Raw genomic sequence first — 5,975 nt, 5'->3', positions numbered from 1 at the left:
GATGTACAACATGGCTTCTAGGATAAAGAAAGCAACCAACACTAAATGGTGTTTGCAGAGCCCCAAATGCTGTAGAAGCTTCATGGGTCATGGAGGTCTCTCTGCATGAGCTTAATTGGGAGTCCAGACATATCTAGAGATGTTTAACATGTCTTCGGACATCCCACCCTGAATCTGCCCAATCTCATTGGATCTCGGAAGCTCGGCAGAGTCCGACCTGGTTAGTATTCGGATGGGAGGTATCTGGCATGAGTGGGGCCACCAATTCCTCTTTGCACATGGGCGTGAGGAATTCTTGGGAAAAATCAGTGCAGGAAAGAATGGATGGTGGGGCATTCATGCTTAGACTGGGGTAGTGGCTGTTGGATCACTTCTAGGTCCCCCCCCCCATACCAGAGTCCTAGAGAAAGGAGAAGCTGAAAGCAAGAGTCAGTGGATTGTCGTCAGAAAGAGCAGTTCTGCCTTCACTGCGCCCATGCACTGAAATGGGACACACATGGAGGAGAGGGACCTTCTTTGTTCTCCCCCAGAAAGTCCTGAAGGCCTCCAGATCCCACCCAGCTGCAGAGCTTTTCTGTGTTTTACTGACACATAGCCAATGTCCTGCTATAGACAGGGCAGCAGTGACAGTGCTCAGTAAGAGACACTCCTGAAGATGGTCATATGATAAATACTTAAACACAAGTTGTGTGGAAATAACATATGTATGCAAGAAATCCAGAGCCAGACCCACCACTGCTACAGCTGATGTAACCTCAGGAATGTCCATCCCCAAAACCAGAAATTGTGTTCCCTGTCCCTCCTCTGTGTCAAGTACCCTCTTAAATGCTGGGCAAAGTCTGTGAGACTGTTGCTTGACCTCCACAGGCTGATGATGCTAAAACTTCACCCGGCCTCACATCCTTCAGTCATCCCGGTAACTGAAGGAAATGCGTAGCTTCTTTATAGGAGAATAAAAGTTGATTCTCAGAGACGTTAAGTGACTTTCCTAGGGTAGCACAGCGTTCAGCTTTACAGAGAAGCCAGGCAAGTCAGATGATCTGGGCAATTAATTATCTATGCAAGGCAGCGCTCCTGCTTATTACAAACAAAGCAAAAAGACCAAGAAACAAACAAAAGCTGCTCTGTGCTTCTCGGTGGGGCTATGTCACCAGCCCTTGCCCCCAGGGAGAAAATAGCATCTGTCAGAGGCTGTCCACTTTGCCTCGCTTCTAGTTCATTCTCCAGTAGCTCCAGCATTCCTCCTCCTGCCGACCCAAGCCTCCAGAGTAATCAAATCAGTAACTGATATTCAGAAAGTAGGTATAGGCTTAGCTGAAGTGGATTTTGTATGTTAATTAAGTGTTTTATGGAACCTCTGAGATCTCAGATGACACTCGGTAAATATTCCTTCCTGAATCCACACACTCTGCGAGCCGGTTCTGTATAATAAAGCAATTTCAATGTCCTGACAGATGGGCCATAGAAATTGGCTGTGTGGCTGTGATTCCAAAAGATTACATACAATGAAAAATCTGGACAATAAGTGCTCTTTCTGATTGTTGTTGGGTACTGGCCACTCGAGAGGGGTAAGGCTCCACGATTTGTGTTTGTGTCACAGGCAGAAGACAGGTCCTGAGATGTCTGCATTTCTTTTGCCCAAGAATTAAATTTAAAGGTTCTCTCTCTCTCTCTCTCTCTCTCTCTCTCTCTCTCTCTCTCTCTCTCTCTCTCTCTCTCTCTCTCTCTTCCTATTCTCCAGTTACTTCTGCTCTCTGGATCTTCTGTGTAATCCCTGGCACATGAAAAGATGTATATAAAGTGTTTACCAGAAGGGTGGGAGCAATGCGTTCCCCTTTCCTGCCAAGTCCAGAGCACTCCTTACAACTGTGACTTCCCTATAGGGACTGATTGTGTTCTGATGCACCTTCAGCCCTTTCAGAACAGCATTGCAGATGCTTGGAGTGAACCCACAGACATAAGCCCTCCTCGACTCCTCCAAAAGGACACAAATACACATGATCCAGGAATTTCAAGTCTGTGATATTAAATGTGCCTGTTCTCAGAAACACTCAGTCAGCAAAATCTTCTCATGCCATCTGTTTTGAGATCATTTTAACTTGAAGAGAAAAAAGTCATTCAGGGCTTTTATCTGTAAGCTCTCCAACTTTGGACAACTGGGCTGAAGAAATGTTTCAACGGTCCTCTTTGCCACCTTGTTTTAGTTCAGCATTCTCCACCCCCCCCCCCCGACTCTTCCTTCGGGTGGCACAAGCTACATTGATGAAAGGGACCTTTTGCAGCCCACAATTAGATCAAGGCAAAATTGCCTATGGAAATGACCAAACCCTTAGTTAGCTAATTGCAGGTGCAATTGGCCACTTGCTCCATCAGATGAAGGGTAAGTGGTTAATTGAGATCATGAGTGACCTACTCAATCAGAACAAACAAACAGCTCATCAGATGAGGACCCAGCCAAAATGTGTCTGCAAACAATAGCTAGCGTGTGTTTAAAAAAGAAAAAGAAAGAAAGAAAGAAAGAAAGAAAGAAAGAAAGAAAGAAAGAAAGAAAGAAAGAAAGAAAAATACACAGATCAAAAACAGCAGTTGGGCTGCCATCTCAAAAACTAGCCGTGGAACACGATACAACAGAGGGAACAAAAACATGGGGAAAATTCAGTTCTAGGGGTCATGGGATGGGTGCTGCTCAGGTTTGGGAAATCAAAAAGCTGCTCAGGTTTGGGAAATCAAAAAGCTATTGGACAAGGCATCTGCTTTGAGTCATTCTGATTGAGTTTAAACTTTTGGGAAAACATGTCACTTTTTCCCATAGGAAATTTTCATTCACAGATGTGATCAGAAGGGCTCAACACAAATACAATGGGGATCAGCAGGTAAAGATGCTTACCATTGCTAATAGCCTGAGTCTGAACCAGGACCCAGAGAAGAAATAGATGTAAATTATTTTCACTAGGAGCTTGGGAAAAATGAGTGAATGAACAAATGAATAAATGAATGAATGGGTGAGTAGATGATACATTTGCATATGGATGCCTAGAGCACAGGGACAAAAATTTCTTTAAATTGATAGTAGGTTGGTTTGGAATTATAGTCAGTGGTAGAGTGCTTATTTAACATTCTCAAGGCCCTGAATTCAACTCCTGGAACACATAAGAAAAGAGAGAGAGGAGAAAACAGAGGACACACACACACACACACACACACACACACACACACGAGAGGGGGGGGGTTGGTAGAGAGGTAGAGAGGGAGGGTCCTCTTAAATTTGAATGTTCAGGTCTGGACATGTAAGTTTATGTTGCTGTCTTGTGCAGTGGAGAACATATTTTTCTAACTCAGACATCAGACGAAAAGTCAGTGGTCATGAGGACACTGATGGAAGTAATAAGAGTTTCTATCCATCGAGACAGGCGACTCTAGTATACAAATCCTTTCATTTCAGTGAGCCAAAATGGCAAGTTTTCTTCCTTCTAAGACTGCATTGGGCTATTTCTCCTCCTTGTTAATGAAGAGCCTTCCACTCTTAGACTGCCATCTTGGCAAAGGCAATGGCCTTCATCACTCAGGAGGATAGACCAAGGAACCACACCCTGACATGGGTCTCTGTCCTGTCTACATGTGTGCTGAGGAGTTTTATGCCAACTTGACACAAGCTAGAGACATCTGAGAGGAGGGAACCTCGATTTATAGAAAGCCTCCATAAGATTGGGGTTTAGGCAAGCTTGTAGAGCATTTTCAAAAATTAGTGATTGATGTGGGAGGGCCCAGCCCATTGTGAGCAGTGCCACTAGACTCAGAGACTTAAAGCAGATTGAGCAAGCCAGTAAGTAGCACTCTTCCATGGCCTCTAGCCAGCTCATAGCTTCAGATTCCTGCCCTGCTTCCATTCTTACCCTGGTCCCCTTTGATGATGAGCTGAAATAAAGCACTGAAATAAACCTTTTTCTCCCCAAGTTGCTTTGTGTCATGTTGTTTCATCACAATAACAGGAACGGTAACTAAGACAGCCTTGGTATCTGTCACCTCTGCTTCCAGCCGATTGCTCCATCTGTGGTGTGGTCATCCTCAGCAGCAGCTTTAGCGGTTTAGACTTTGGAAACGTGGAGACCTAAGCAAGACCAGGACCATATGTGTCAGCTCCCTTGTCACAGCCTGCAAAACTGAGGGAGAATACAAAGTAGTTGGGCTACTTGGAAATTTAAGAACTCTGCTTGGTCGAATGATAGGTTAAAGAAGTAGCCCAAATGCAATGCGCATTTCAGAGATCTAAAGCAGACTTCTGATCTCGAAGCAGGAAGGCAGAGGCCAAAGATGGCAGTGCAGTGGGAAGGTAGACAGAAAAGGGGGAGCCTCTCTCAAGCCTCATAAAACAGACGCAAATGAACACAGAGGTGTGTGGGATCTACGGGGAATTATTTCAGAGGTTTTGGATGCTAAAATAAAATCTCCTATAAGACATGGAGCACGTCTATAAGACTGTAGCATGTGTTAGCATGTTCTTTGTCAAGGATCATAAAGGACACAGATTTTTTGACCAAGTATGATCAAAGTGTAGGGAAGATGGGGCCTCAAAGCCCCAGGAAGCATCTTAAATCCAAGACAGGGGTTAAGGCATTAAAGATCTAGTGATGTCCTTATGAGAGTCCACTCAGCTTCAGACAATACAGTTGAAAATGGCCTATTTTAGATGATGAGAGGAAGATGTAGGCCAGCGATAGAACAGTGGTAGAATGGTTGCCTATTATATGAAGGCCAGGGTTGCAATCCACAACTCTATGCAACAGATACTGCATGTCCCCTCAGTAAAACATGAATACTTGCTCCAATATTTAGGTCAAGCCCCAGCACAGTCATGCCATAGTCAAGGTTCTGACTCTGTCACCTCTACTGGCTGTGTCACTTTGGATAAATTGTTTGACTTCTCAGTGATTAAGACCCCTAATCTACAGCTACTCAATAGATTATTGTGTTTTAAACTCTTGATAAACACTGCAATTAGCAGGTGTCAGAGACATAATTGCATCTCAGTCTGGCTCCAGAATGATAGTCTTATTAAACTTGATCTAAACTTCCTCACACTGATTCTAGTTTGGATTATTGCTCTGGCTGTTTTCTTAAACAAGTGTTGTTCTACAAATGACAATCTTGCTAACGGTCTAATTTGTATGCGTCCACCCCACTATGTATACAGCTCTACTCCATTATCCATACTTGCAACCTGGCCTCTCACAGTATAAATAGGGCTTAGATAGCGTCAGGTAAATCAGGGGTTCGGGCAGTCTCACCTGGAATGCTTCATTCAGGTTGCTCCCTGAATTCGTGTGACGCATTACCCAGAGATGCCACACATTTTTGTTTGTTTTGTTTTGTTTAGTTTTCTTACAACACAAATGATATTTTAGGTAACTTTCTTTCCTCTTCCCATGCTGAAATTTCTATGAACTGGTCACCTCAAATTGGGGTTACAGAGATAGAGGTGTACATGGATTAAATGGTGATAGACCCTGCCAGAAAGACTCCAAAAGAATCTTATCATTATTCCCCCATCACGCATCTAAGGAAAGATATTTTCTCCCATGCTCATTGAAATGCATGTGCCAACCTTGTGTTCCTTGTGTTGCTTTGAAAAGTGAAAAGTGAAACCCAAGTTTTGGTTGTTAATCAGGAGAAGGGGCTTTCCTATTAGCGTTTTGAAATCTTTCTTCTAGCAACCGTTTCATTACTTTTTAAAGCAATGGACGTTATATTTGTCCAAATACAATAAATACAAGCCACACAGGACTAGTTAAAGTGAGTTAACACTAACTATGAAGCTGGCCGATGGGCCGTGTTTCAAGGGTCTCCTGGTCTCTGTTAGAAAAGAGGGAGTGGAGAAGAGACAAAAAAAAAAAAAAAAAAAAAAAAGACGGGAGCCCAGCGGCAACTAGAAGGAAAACAGAGTTAAGCAGTATGGTTGTAGGAAATAAACAAACTTG

The sequence above is a fragment of the Mus pahari genome, chromosome 6, assembly GCF_900095145.1.
Source record: "Mus pahari chromosome 6, PAHARI_EIJ_v1.1, whole genome shotgun sequence".
NCBI classification, from domain to species: Eukaryota; Metazoa; Chordata; class Mammalia; order Rodentia; family Muridae; genus Mus; species Mus pahari.
Note: the sequence above shows the minus strand (reverse complement) of the source record.